The following is a 14,219-nucleotide window of genomic DNA, read 5'->3' on the forward strand; positions in this document are numbered from 1 at the left end:
CCCCATCTCATCTGTAGGAGACTCACCCTCTAAACATTTGAATTGTCACATCAAAACTATACTGAGTAAATTAAAGCAATTTTGTCCAATTCTAAATAGTCATATCTAAATCAAAACAGTTATAATTAAATAGAAAGAAATATTCAGTTTCACTAATTACGTGGGAAAAGGAAGAAAGAATCTTCAAACGTTCCGTCACATTATTACACTCATCAAGCTTTACTGAGGAAATGAAAACAGTTATGACTAAATCTAAACAGTTATAACTAAAATCAAAACAGTTACAATTAAATTGAAACAGCACAATGTCAACATTCCCTCATTCGGACTCAAAAGAGTCCGACATAAGCAGATAAACATTTCAGGGAAAAATCCCAGCGGGATCTTCGTCCTCTTCGTCGGATGCCGCAACAGTTGGCTCCTTTGGGGGAGCGATAGACTTAATCATCATATAAGAAGACTTATTTTGTATGTCCTGTTTTTCAATAGCAGTGGTAATAATTATTTGGCTAAGGGAACGAATACATGGAATACAGCAACACCCGCATATGGTTAGCAAAGCAGCAAATACAGCGATAGATATCAAAATAGAGGAAACTAAAGTTTTATAGTGCCCAAACACATCCATCCAATTATCCCATACAGAAGTATCCACACCTGAATGTTCTTTCATTTTCTTATTGAGTGTACGCAGCCCTTCAATTCCAATAGTCGAACTTCCATCGGGTGCAGTGTTGTTAGAAATGAAGGTGCAACACTGATCTCCAAACATTGAGCAGACTCCGCCCTTCTCTGCCAGCAACATATCTAGTGCAATTCGGTTTTGGAATGCAATCAAAGATGTGGCAGCCAGCTGGCCGTGTACAGCCTCAAAACCACTTTGAGTCCAATTTCCCAGCCTCTGTACATTATAATGTACATAATTAATTCTGTCTACATTTTTGTTAATGGTGCACCACCAGCAAATTGTAGATTCGACCCCTGAGAGTACTTGATAAACTAATTTGTGCTCATCTGGCACACCTCTTGGTACTCCAATTGCATCAATGTAAGTGGGAACATTCTGCTCTTGCCAAGAGGACCGTTTGGTTTTTCGAAAAGAAGGAGGAAATTTGGGTTCCCAATTATCAATCAGTTTTAGAAGGTTATCAACAGAGGTGGGGTAGATTTGTACTGGCAGTAGGAGGGTGATGAGAGCACAATATCCTGTTTTATTCAAAGGCAACGTATCAAATATTCTGTTATCGCCACACCACCACCATATGTCCCCTCTAGATTGAGGTTGGAACATTTGTCCCACGTCTATTGCCGAAATGCAGTGAGTGATGTGATTTAGTTCTCCCAATTGTTCTCCTGTTCCTGACATTTTAATACATGACAAATTACCATCCGCAACTTTGTTTGAAAATATTGGTTTGTTTTTCTGCCATTTTACGAGGGGATACACTTATCCAATTTAGAGCAATTGACATCGGGGACAGTTTTATTCATGAATTCATTACACATTGATCCTGTATTTAAGCCGGGATTACTCGTATTAGAGGTCGTGGTCCTACGCATATCACACAGTTTTCGTTAGTGGCACGGGCCACTTCATTAACAAGCAGTAGCCAATTGTTACTGCTGCCGGACAACCCTGTCGTAACACGGAACCACTCATCTACACCATCGAGCGGTACGCTAACAGCTCTCATCCCGGTCACCTTCATGTAATTAGTCATCTTTGGTTGTTGTAAGTTACCCATAGTCTTATTGACACAAACTACAATGGGAAAATAGGGGTCCGCTCCGGTGAACCATGCCCATAGTAATAATCCCCAACATTAAAAAAATAAAAAAGTAATAATCCCCAACAGGAGGTGTTATATAGAGTTGCATTAGGCGGCCGTATTTTTCCATCGGGAAGAGCAAAGGTCAATTCGAGTTGACCTCCCAATTTACTCAGTGTTACCCTTTTGCTAAAGAAAATAGCCTCCTCACTAGTTCCCGGTGGACAGTGACTTCCGTCCTGGGTAGTTATAAAAGTACTCCAGTCTATCTGAAAAACATGTCCTGTCAAATACCACCAGTATTCTACCCAGTCTTCCCCTTTAGTCTGCATAGTGTTCCTAAATCTCTTCAAAGACCTAATGGGAATTCTAACAGAGGTGTTCGTGTTTGGGGCCACTGTCACTGTTATTGAGTTATTATAAGTCCAGGATATGAGCCAGGTAGTGGGTGGAGAATCAATACTTCGCTTAATACGATGTGTTGTGGTTACGTTCAAGGTTGTACTGAGGGGCTTCCAGAGATACCAGATTGGCATAAAAATCAATATGAGAAAGAGTGTCGCGATGTAGCAGCAGATGGAGATGCATTCCCACTTTGAAGCCATCTCGAGATGATGTTCTTTGTTGAATGAAAAAAGGGCGTTGTCAGCTTCTTTAGGACCCCAGGGTTGACTACCCGAGGCCCTAGGATTGGTCACCGGGATTATTCTGCCCGTATATGTGACTCAACCTTAATGGAATGATGTCCTCAATAGGGAGCAGCTGACTCAATCTTTGTTGAATGATGTCCTAAATGGGGGCAGCTGGACACTGGATCAGTAGACGTGGTTTTCCGGTCAGGTCATCAGGTGGTGGGATTGCTGAGCCTGGGTTTTCCGGTGGTGGGATCGCTGAGCCTGAGGCGGATCTGGCGGGCCATGTAGACGAGATGTGGAACCACGTGCAGGCGAACTGCACAAGATGTCCTCTCCGTCACCTTGTGGGGTCCAGTCCACCTGGGTGCAGACAATTTTTGTTTAGTCACTTTTAACCATACATATTCACAATCATTTATTTTTGAAGGAGCATCTGGTTGTTTTTTTGTTAGCTTGGAGAACGTAGATGCTAGCTGTTTGAGTTCTGGAGGTCCTGCAAGGTGCGTCTCTTCCAGTGGTGCCGCTGGAGCCGGAAATGGTCTGTTGGTGTGACATTCAAATGGAGTCTAGGCTTTGGCTGAGTTTAGTGACATTCGCACATTCATTAATGCAACAGGAAGAGCTTGTAGCCAATTCAAATTTGATGAAGCCAGTGCTTTAGACAATTTTTCTTTAATATTTCTATTCATTCGCTCAACCTGTCTTTGGGATTGGGGATGATACACTGAACCAAATGTATGTTTTAGCCCCAATGCTTTTTCTACTGCTTGTAGATGTTTGTTTTTGAAATGGGTTCCATTGTCTGATCTAATTTTTCTGGGAAACCCATGTGATGGTATGTAATGATTAATCAAATGTTTTACCACGACATTTGCTGTTTCAGATTTGCAGTGATATGCCTCAGGCCATCTTGAAAAGGAATCCACTATTACCAACAAATATCTGTATCCTGCCACTGGTTTTATCATGTCAGTGAAATCCATTGAAACCACCTGTCCTGGAGCTGTCACGTACGGATCGTGAGTGCCCTGGGGAGGTTTAGATGTAGGAATACTATTATATCTGTTGCAAACACTGCAGTCCTGCAGTTCACTTTTAACAATTTGGTTCATGAAAGGGTGCCAGCAGGTGTGTACTCTTCTTACTGTTTCCTCTACACCAACATGGCATATTCCATGGGCTTCAGAAATTCGATTTTTCAATTGTTTCTGAGATGGAATTGTTGGAATGAAGGATTCTTACCATTTGCGTGTTCATGCCGTTGATTAATAAACATAAAATGATTGGCTACAATGATGTCGCAATACATTTGGTCAACAACGCTCCCCCCTCTGTCCTGCAGGAGAATCAACACCCTTTAAACATTTGAATTGTCACATCAAAACTATACTGAGTAAATCAAAGCAATTTTGTCCAATTCTAAATGGTCATAACTAAATCAAAACAGTTATAATCAAATTGAAACAGAATATTTCTTTCAGAATACATTTACCTTCTTTTTGCCATATACCTACTTCATCTTTTTGTCCCCCTTTAGACATCCACACACTTTTTTCTTCTGGACTTGCCTTTTCCTGCCACAGCTTAATTGTTTCTGTGGTTATTTCTTGTCCTTCTCCTAATTCACCTTGGCTCACCATCAATTGTAGTGTTGGGCTGTAGCCCGCCGCTTCCTTTGCCGCCTTCTTTGCCGAATCATTTCCTACTGACACAAAATCATTATTTCTTGAATGTCCTTTACATTTTATCACAGCTACTGCTTTATGCAGTAGTAAGGCGTCTTTCAAAGCAAAGATGTCTTGATTGTGTTTAATAGGTGTCCCTGTTACAGTCATGAAGTTATTTCTTTGCCATTCTGCCATGGCGGTGTGCACAACCACGTGCATACGCAGAGTCAGTGTACATGTGTAGTCTTTCCTTGTGCTATCTTTAGTGCAGCTGTTACAGCCACTATTTCTGCTCGTTGAGCTGACTGTGGCACTGTGAGTCTCTCTGCCACTATCAGGTCAAAAGTTGTTCCTATCATTTGTGTTACAGCAAAACCTGATTGGAGTCCTTTATTGCCTTCAAAACAACAGCCGTCCGTAAATAACGTCAAGTCGGGGTCGTCCAGTGGGGTGTCGTAAAGGTCATTTCTCAGTGAGTTCTCTTCCAAAATTCGCTGAGTGCAGCAGTGGGGTTTTTCCTCCAACATGCCCTCTGCCATGTTAATTCCTTCATGTATTAACAAAATGTGACGTTGTGTCAGGACTGATTCAATCTTTCTCTGTCGACCCCCTGTCATAGTAAATGCTTGGCTGGTGTCAGGTTCAGATGTAGACATTTATCAAATAAAGAGAGAGAAAGCATCTGGTTCCAATTTATTACTCATGATTACTCATGAGGAAGAGAAAACTGCAGCCTTAGTTTGATCGGTACAGAGTCTCTCTTGGTTCATCATTCAAACAGTCCCCTTATATGTACTAATCGGGGCATCTGATTACATGACAGAAAGAGAAAAACAACTCCTATCTCACTTCACACTCTCTAGGTACGGCATGCAAGTCCAGGGGGCCCTGGCGTTCACGTGCGTCACGTCTTCTTATCAGTTGTCCCCACTCGGCAGCTGAGTCGTCCACTTGCAACTTCACCAAATACAATAACACTCCTTTGCAATACATAGCAATCATAAACAGAAATTACTACACTATTACGTTGACTTGTGTTTCCCAAGAGGCAATTCACTTCAACACGGAAAATGTATAATAATCCTCCAAAATAATTCCTACATGTCCCTCTTGTTTATTCTACATTTGCCTCCAAAAATTTTGTCATCAAAAGAACTTTCATAAAGGCTTTATTCAGTTGAATCATTTACTGGATGACAAACTTAAACATTCCATCATGTCCCCTTTTTATGTTTTAAGTTTTAAGGTGTGTAAAATAGGACGGCAGGAGAAATTATCTCATCATTGGTTTGGTCATTAGTGTCCCCTCCATCACCATTATTTGCAGAAATAAGCAAAGGGTACATCTCTTGTAATTTAGAATTTGTGGGAGCGACGACGGTTGAGATAAGTCGGACGAGTAATGCGCGAATGCAGGGAATACAACAACATCCACACAGCACAAGAATTGAGGTGAACAGAGTCACAGAAATCATGACAGAAAATACCAAACTTTTATATTTTCCAAACGTTTTTTCCCCACCACTCGTCCCATGCTGAGGTGGACACACCTGAGTGTTCTTTCATCTTTCGATTCAGGGTGCGCAGGCCTTCAATGGCTCTAGTGAGGGACCCATCCGGAGATGTGTTGTTTGGTATAAATGTACAACACTGGTCCCCAAACATAGCGCAAACGCCACCTCACTCTGCCAGTAGCATGTCGACCGCAATGCGGTTCTGGAACGCCATAAGTGATGTTGCAGCCAATTGTTCTCTGACAGCTATAAATCCTTCTTCAGTATAATTCCCCAATTTTTGTACATTGTAATGGATGTAGTTGATTCGGTCTACATTTTTATTGGGTGTTACCCATATGAAAATCCTCTATTATTGTTTATCAGTGCGTGATTTGGTGAATGAATAGCCTTCACGGTCACAAAGACCACACAACATAGTACCGCAAATCTTATCCACGCAATAGCCATGTCGACCGAGAACCCCTAATTATGTTAGGCGTCTTGGAAAACTTCACTGACCGCAGGTATTTTCAGATTCTATATATCTGCTCCCACCTTTGAATCAGACTTTCGCTCACCCTCCCTGTTGGGTTTGTCGGTTGAGATGACCTTTTTACAATGCGTAAGATGTATCCAAGTGCTCCTTGCTTCAATCTTTATGGCCGTCGGCGTGGTCAGCAGCACTTGATGAGGGCCTTCCCACTTTGGAGAATTCCAGTGCTTCTTTTTGAGGCTTCGGATCAGTACCCAGTCTCCTGGAGCTACTAGTTCTTCCTGTTGGAGAGAAGCACAATCGCCTTCTGGTAGTTTCAATTCATCTCTTTTCTCTAATGTTTTTCGCATGTAATCGGCCAAACTGGCTTCGTTGCCACTGTTAATGATAATAAATAATAATAATAATAAAAATTTTGAGAATAAATTAAAGCCATATCTCGTATACATTCTGTGTATCCGTCCTACCATTCCCCCTGTTGACACATGGGTCACACCATGTGTCAATATAGCGGCCCACTTATAAAGATTTTTATTTAATTTAATGTCACATTTTCTTCGATGGCTTTTTGTTTGTCATCCTGTTGGGAAGCTGATTTTTCTAGTCGTGCATTATTCCTATTGTGGGGACAGTGCCTCAAAAAATGCCCTGTCTCCCCACAACACCAACAGGCGACTTCTTTTGGGCCTGTGGCGTAGCCGCGCCCCTTGCCGGCGGGTCCTATTTTAAATTGAGGTCTACCCCTTCCTCGGCCCCTGTTCTGGTAAAAACCTTTTCCTCGTCTTTGAAAGTAGAATTCGTTCCCCTCGTTCTCAATAATAAATGTGTCTGTCTTTATTTTATCTTGCAAGTTAAATATTTTTTGTATATTAAGCTGGCCAGCAAATTCATATTTCGTTATCCACAAATTTAAATGTTTTGTTTTAGAAGGACATTGGTTTTCTACAAACTTGCAGTCCTTACATGTTAACTGTTGTTTCGGGTCTTTCTTGTTGGCTTTTTTGCTATTTGTTTTCTCCATGTTGGAGTCAGCGATTCTCTTAAGGAGATTAAACTGACTTTAAATCCCCGAACAAACAATAATGAGGTAGCGAACCTCCACTCACACCAAGGTAGCGAACCTCCACTCACACCCCCTCTTTATTTACGCGCGTAGGACACCGTTGCCCTCTTTTATAGACTCTCTCTGTCTCTCTTTTATAGACTCTCTGTCTCTTTACGCAACATTGACTAGTATTCTTACGGTTTTGATTCACCCCACTTTTATAGACTCCCTCTGTCTATTTCTCAGTCCCCTCTTCCCAGTTTCATAGACTCCCTCTGTCTATTTTTCAGTCCCCTCTTCCCAGTTTCATAGACTCCCTCTGTCTATTTTTCAGTCCCCTCTTCCCAGTTTCCCCTCTTTCTTTTCCTCAGTTTTATAGACTCACTCTGTCTGCTTCCCTGTTTTATAGACTCTCTCGCTGTCTTTTCTGTTTTATAGACTCACTCTGTCTTTTTTAGTTTTAAGTACGTACAGGACACCGTCGCCCTCTTCTCCACGGAGTTTAAACGCGCGTAGGACACCGTCGCCCTTAACTTTAAACGGACACTTATTTACCAAAAATCCGCCAATGAAAATATAAGTGTCCTACCAGTGTTGCCTTCTCTCTTCCTGGCTTGCTTCAACCTTTATTCCCCAGAAACAGGGCCGAGGTCCAGTCCCCTAAAATGGGACAGCTGCCGTGGCCACGGTCTTTCTTGGTCGTCGGCTCTGCCTCTGGGCACCTACGGTATGTTGCAATCCGGCTACGAAGGACCAATTTAAATGTCAGGTTCAGATGTAGACATTTATCAAATAAAGAGAGAGAAAGCATCTGGTTCCAATTTATTACTCATGATTACTCATGAGGAAGAGAAAACTGCAGCCTTAGTTTGATCGGTACAGAGTCTCTCTTGGTTCATCATTCAAACAGTCCCCTTATATGTACTAATCGGGGCATCTGATTACATGACAGAAAGAGAAAAACAACTCCTATCTCACTTCACACTCTCTAGATACGGCATGCAAGTCCACGGGGCCCTGGCGTTCACGTGCGTCACGTCTTCTTATCAGTTGTCCCCACTCGGCAGCTGAGTCGTCCACTTGCAACTTCACCAAATACAATAACACTCCTTTGCAATACATAGCAATCATAAACAGAAATTACTACACTATTACGTTGACTTGTGTTTCCCAAGAGGCAATTCACTTCAACACGGCAAATGTATAATAATCCTCCAAAATAATTCCTACAGCTGGTTACGTACTGCACTGTACTATGCGATGTACGTACTGTCAGCGGGTGATTAACACAATTTGAGATGTTTTCTGAATCAGGCGAGCTAATGCTGAAGCAAAGGCTGCACAAAGAGGATGACGTTGTTCATATTTTTCAAGAGGCGTTGATGCATAAAGGCATGTCTCTTACCATTTTCCCCTTTCTGATAAAGAACAGCAGACACACTGATGTTTTTTTCAGAAACATCCAGAAAGAACATTTTGTTGTAATCAGGGATGACAAGAGCCGCAGCTGATGACAAGAACTGTTTAAGCAGAACAAAAGAGTTTTCTGCAGCTGGAGTCCAAAAAAGAATATGTGATAGGTTTCTCATCCCTTTTTTATTCACTAATTGTCTGAGAGAATGAGTCAGTTCCGCAAAACCCGGAACATGATGTCTGGAGTAGGTGCAAAGACCCAGAAAAGCCAACATTTGTTTGACATTTGTCGGTTTGGGATGGTGCAAGATGTCATCTTTGTGTGACGGAGACATACCTGTACCATGTCTCGAGACCAGATGACCCAAGAAAGAAACCTGATGTCGGGCAATTTGGGGTTTGCCTTTGGAGCACTTCAAACCCACCAAAGCCAGATGGCTCAAACGGAGCTGTGTAGCTTGAAGGCAGGGCGCCTTGGATGGTGCAGCTAGGAGTAGATCGTCCACATACTGCACCAAAAGAACATCCAGAGGAAGTTGGAGAGGTGACAGCAACTGTCGAAGGGAAGCATTGAAAAGTCCAGGAGACAACACAAAACCTTGAGGAAGCCTGGTGTAGGAGTAACACTCATTATTCCACGTAAATGCAAAATACTTATGCATAGACAGATCAAGAGGGATACAAAAGAATGCATTAGCAGGATCAATGCAGGTAAAATGAGTGTGTAATGGAGTGATCTGCGACAGAGTCGAGTGAGGATTGGGCACCGGCAGTGTAGGGGTCAAAATTACAGCATTAATGGCTCTCAGATCATGTACCATTCAAAATGTACCATTATTTTTCTTTTCAACCGGGAGAATAGGAGTATTGTAGTTAGACCTATCAATTTTGCAAAGAACCCCCGCTTTTAGCAAACCATCAATTGTTACTGAGATGCCAAGTCGTCCTTCCTCCTTCATGGGGTACTGTGGTACCCAAATGGAGTCGGGTTTCAATTTAAAAGTTACTGGAGTAACATTACATAGGCCCACATCAGTCGGGTCAGTAGACCACAGTGCAGCAGGCAAGGATTGTAACATGTCACCAGCAAGCTCGCTGTCAGATGTCTCTCTTCCATGATGTCGGTCTAAAAGTTGATGATCTAAAACAGACATAGATACAAACAAATCAGATTTAATCCAATAGGCATCAAGAGATTTGGAATACAGTAAGTCTGTATGTAAAGAGTGTTGCCAATCAGTTGCTTTTGTGCAGGCCAGGACAAAAGGACCCAAATCTTTCGCTGTGTGCTGGGATGACACCATCAGTGAAACACGAGAATGGCACGGAGGCATAGATAATCAGGTGGATTCGCCATCCTATACCATCGTGATTGTTCTTCAGTCAGAGTAACAGAATAAGCCACACCGGGTTTGCCTGCAAACAGATCACCCACACGCAACTCCCAGGCGTTGCCATCAATTGTTCGGAACGCTTCACTGTATATCTCATCACCACATCTGTCATAGAAAAGAGTGCAATGCATACAGTCAGATACCATATCATATGACCTGAGAGTACGAACCCAAGACGACCAAAGTGTCCAAAAAGTTTCAGCATCCCTTCAGCCGGAGGAATCAGTGTCAATCTTTGCCCAGTAGATGTCAGCAGGGGTGCATGTCATGGCGTGTTGAGGCACCACTGGAAATTGGGTGGAGACGTTGGAGGCGGAGTCACCAGAGCAGTAATAAGTATGTCCATCTGGAAACTGAAGAGTGAGCCCGTCTGGCCCAGACTGGATCAATGCAGCAGTTCTTATGAGAAGATCCCTTCCCAAAAGATTCACTGGACAGTTCGATGCGAACACAAAGGAGTGCAACAAAGTTTGTGTGAAACACTGGGTGTGTATAGGAGTCGTCATATGCAGGATCGTTTCATCTCCCTTGAATCCAACCAACGAAATGCCTTCGGCGGTGAGGGAACTTTCAGGTGGCAATGTCATAATGGTAGAGTGACGAGCTCCAGTGTCGACCATAAATGATAAAGAAGTTCCTCCTACCGTCAGTTCAATCATAGGTTCCTGCAGACCTTGGCATGTGAATTCAGGGTCCAATCATTGCGGAAACTGTCCACCAGGGGGTGGCAGGAACTGCTGGTTTGGCACAGGCGGATACTGCTGCTGGGGTGGAGCCGGGCGGGGTGGAGCGTTCTGTGACTCACGTCCCCTCGGCTGGTTGTAGCCGCGCCCTCTCTGTTGACACCTGCCCCCTCTGCTTCTCCAGCCTTGTGGGCATTGACGACAGTCATTAGCCCAATGTCCAGTGCGGCCACAGTTGTAGCACTGGTCCCGGCCCATGAATGGACCTGACTAATACATAATACACTCAGACATAACAGTAGGTGATGAGTCAACAGTAGAAGCCGGGGGAGCAATATTTTCCTCTTTTTTCTTCAAAGTTTGTAATTTGCTTAATTGCTAATTGTAATTCAGTATTCCTATGTTTTTCAGTTTTTGACTCTATATCTTTAGCATACCTCCTTGGGTGGTGTTTCAGATGAGATAGCCATCTGGTGTGGTCTGCACCAGGAAGATCAGGATTCACTTCCATGGCCTGCACAACAGACTTAGGGACACCTTTCAGCACCGCTGCTCTAAAAACTTGCGAATATAATGCAGAGTCAGTCCGCAAGTGTCCAGTTTTCAACAAATATTCCACAAGGGCACGGTCAATGAATGCCGCAGCCTCCTCGTCAGCTTTTGGAGCGAACACCAAGTCAGAAATGACAACCTCAGGAATAGGAAACAGTCCGCCAAGCACTGAAAACAGTGTCTGATAATTATCACGTGATAGAGCTTCTTTTTTTTTTTTTTTTTTTTTTCTTACTTAGAGCTCAGTATTGTTCATTCGATTTGACATCATCATTGCTCTCCTTTTTTTTATTTTTATTTTTTAAAAACCCAACAAATCAATTAAAAAAAATTTAATAAATGTTTTTTTTTTTTTTTTTCTTCATTAGTTTCATTAGTCATTTCTCGCTCTCGTTGTCTAAACAATTCATCTTGTTCAGCCTTCAATATACGGTTTTGTTCTGTCAGTTCATTGTCTGCAGCTTTTTCAAAGCGGGCAAGAATTGTACGCCATTTGCTGCAAATTAGCTGGGGCACTTCAGAGTGTCTAGTCAGTTCCAAGCTGAAAGCTTTGACTTGGGTCAGTTTCTCCTGCGGCCCATCATTCATATGCAACACTTTGCCCAATTTTTCCTCCAATTGTCTCACAGAGGCGGTTACGCCAGCTGCCAAACCGTCAGCCGCGGCTTGCACTACAGATTCACGCAGCCGAGGGTTACTGTCAGCACTTTCACCATTCCAGTCAACATTGAGACTTTCCCCATTCACAGTTAACAGGGGAGCTTGCAAATTTTGCAGCATCTGAATAGCATTAGCATAGCATAATCAATAAACAGGTTAATGGGCTCAAACACATTTTCCGTGGGCGGCTCAGCATGTCGTGGCGGCACAGTTGGCGACACAAACACATTCAAATTAGCCCCTTTCTCATTCCTCGCTTCTATCAAACTCATCCTAGAAAGTTTCAATGAACTACCCTTAGCCAACATTCTAGCATTAACCATCATCTGATCCACTTTTCTACAGTTTTGTCTGACTTTTGTCCTTCTCGGAGACAACCCATATGTCCCCCGTACTTCTTTGTCTAACAACTGTCGTTTCTTCACACATGCTAGCTCTACCTCTTTAATCAAAGATACCAAACAAACAGCGGTTGATAACGACGGAAACCATCCTTCCTCACAACAAGTTCTCATCCAATCATTCAACAATACTTTCATTCCATCTCTATCTTTTGCAAGCATAATTCCCACACAAACTTCACACGCATTTTTAACCTGAGTACTCAACAACAAGCTCCGACCATGGTTTGGAAGAACACGTAGGTCAAACCATTCAGTATTGCGGTCAAATTCACCCTCCATTTCTATATTATTTACTCACTCCCTTATTTATTATTATATTCAATTCTTATTCATTTTTAATTCAGTGACGTCTCACCTGTGGTACCACAGTTCAATAGGTTATATGTAGTCAAAAACGTTACTCATTACCCCTCCAAGAAATAAAATAATAATAACAAACAAGCATGTAATGCCTCAGAAATGCAAGGACTTACTATTCCTTCAGATTCCAAAACGGAACGGAAATGCCATGTGTTTTCGTCGAATAAATATGTCCGGACCTCTCGATTCCTTCACAGTGGCCGAAACTCTAACTTCTTATCCCAAAAATAAATGCCTCAGAAATGCAAGGACTTACGTTTTCTTCAGATTCCGTCACGGAATGAAAATGCCATGTGTTTTCCTCGAACAAATATGTAATACCTTAGAAATGCAAGGGTTTACGGTCCCTCAGATTCAAACAAGAACGGGACTGCCATGTGATGTCCGTAATTTAATAAAACCACTGCTTCAATCTGTACTCACATATATCTCTCATTGCTTCTTCACTCAGCTGCGCACAATCCAACGTAACGTCACTTCCGTAAACAAAGACCTAGGTTCCCACAATACAAAACCGTCGTGTATAGTTCAATGTCGTAGTAAAATCCAAAATCAAGGACTTCGTGCCTCTGAAATTCCGCAATGGAATGAAACAAACTTGTATTTTAAACTTTACTGATACCTGTTCACGTAGATCTCATGTACAATTTAGTCAAAATTTAGATGACGTGAAAACTGGTCGCAGAGTTCACAACAGACAGAATTTCCTTACGAGGAAAATTGTCCTCTTACCGCACAATTAATCTGGCGCCAGAAGTTCCGTCTGTTGAAAACCCTTCAACCAGCAACGTCGGACTTCGGGAGTCACCAATTTGTTGGAAAACGTTCCTTGTTTACCGCGTTTTCGGCCAAACACCGTGGATTTTCCCCTGTGTGTGTCCTTACAGCGGACTCACAGCATTCTTATACTATCTTGAAAAAGTATTACAAAGCCTCCTTCGCTCCCCTCACAGGAAACAGCCCCCACTTTCTTAAGCCCCTCAGTCAATACACATGGCGACAAAGGAAGCAGATAAGACTTTTTACACTGCATATCATCAAATGCACATTTAGTTCAAACCCAGATACTGGCCCATTGATGTGAAACCAGACAAAGTCCTTTAGACCTGATGAGCAGAAATTCTGACAGCACTTAAACAGACACATCCACAGATCAAACACAGGAAACCTTTTTAACACATTCTCTTCCCAGATAAGAGGAAGGAAGAATCTTCAAACGTTTTCGTCACATTAGTACACTCATCAAGCTTAACTGAGTGAGTTAAAACAGTTATATCTAAATCTAAACAGCTATAACTAAAATCAAAACAGTTATAATTAAATTGAAAATGTCAACATTCCCCTTGTGTGTGTCCCTATTCCTCCCACTCGTAGTTGTCTTATACTCTTAGCATAGCGGTCCCCCCAAAAAACCATCCCCTTGCTCTTCCTCCTTTGCTGCCCTTAAGCCCCGCCCCTCTCCAGTGCCGCCCCTAATTCCCAAGACAGACAGTACTCAATACACATGGATAGATGGCCGATTGATGTGGAAATATAGTAGGTCAGACAACCTGGCACCCCGACAGCTGGCCAACCGGGCGGAAACACAGTAGGCCAGACAACCTGGCACCCCCAAAGCAAACACAACTTTACAAAGGGATACTTTTTA

Source organism: Vanacampus margaritifer, chromosome 14 (assembly GCF_051991255.1).
Source record: "Vanacampus margaritifer isolate UIUO_Vmar chromosome 14, RoL_Vmar_1.0, whole genome shotgun sequence".
Lineage (NCBI taxonomy): Eukaryota > Metazoa > Chordata > Actinopteri > Syngnathiformes > Syngnathidae > Vanacampus > Vanacampus margaritifer.